Raw genomic sequence first — 811 nt, 5'->3', positions numbered from 1 at the left:
GGGTCGGGAAGCGGGGCAGCGGGGGGGCACTGCCGGCGCACCTTCGGGAGCGAAAAGGAGAGGGAGCGAAAAGGAGAGGGAGGAGGGAAAGCAGACTTTGCGTGAAATGAATGACTCGGGACTGCCGGTTCGTTGATTTGGGGCAGGAAGTCCGGAGATCTGTTTTGCATACGACGGGGCTTTCGCTTTTTCAAAGTGGCAAAGAAGAGTTGATTTGTGTGTTTCCATCTTGAGAGCGGGCACCGAGGGCCGCTCGGAGGGGGACCTGCCCCGCTGCCGGCGGGGGACGCACCGAGAAGGGAGCGAGAGAGCGGAGAGGGGGCAGGTGCTGCTGCTGCGGAGATATTCCCGGGATTCCCGAGCTGGAAATAAGGCCGATTTAAGAGGGGGGCGGCGGGAGCCGGTTGTCGTCTTCTGGATCGCGTCCTTTATTTTCCTTGTGGTCTGCAGCGCACGCCGCTAATCCCCGAAGGCATTAGGGAGAGTGGGATTTGGCACCGTACGTGGGGAGAGGAGCTGTCTTAACCTTTTTAAAACGACTTCCTTGCTAACGGGGGCAGCGCTCTTGCTAATAAAGCAGGGAAGCGGAGTACCTGGCGGTGACGCTTCGTTTGCACTTTCTGGCTGCGCTGAGTGGGTGTTTTTATACGTTTGAGTTTTCAGAGATGAAATTAGGGCTGCGAGGGTTGTTGGTGTGGGTTTTTTTTTTCTTCTTTTTTTTTTTTTTTTTTTTTTTTTTTTTCAAAAAAAAAAAAAAAAAAAAAAAAAAAAAAAAAAAAAAAAAAAAAGTTCTAGGAAAAATATTAAACCC

At 51.3% G+C, this 811-nt stretch overlaps 1 protein-coding gene across 11 annotated transcripts in view; it reads left to right on the top strand.

Moving 5' to 3' along the window:
- Window positions 1–811, top strand: part of DPF3 (D4, zinc and double PHD fingers, family 3) — a 182,797-nt gene that overhangs the window by 452 nt on the left and 181,534 nt on the right. The gene's annotated exons all lie outside the window — the stretch shown is intronic.

This window comes from Calidris pugnax, unplaced genomic scaffold (genome assembly GCF_001431845.1).
Source record: "Calidris pugnax isolate Ruff unplaced genomic scaffold, ASM143184v1 scaffold56, whole genome shotgun sequence".
Taxonomy (NCBI): Eukaryota; Metazoa; Chordata; class Aves; order Charadriiformes; family Scolopacidae; genus Calidris; species Calidris pugnax.
Note: the sequence above shows the minus strand (reverse complement) of the source record. Positions and strands in the feature narration are given on the sequence as shown.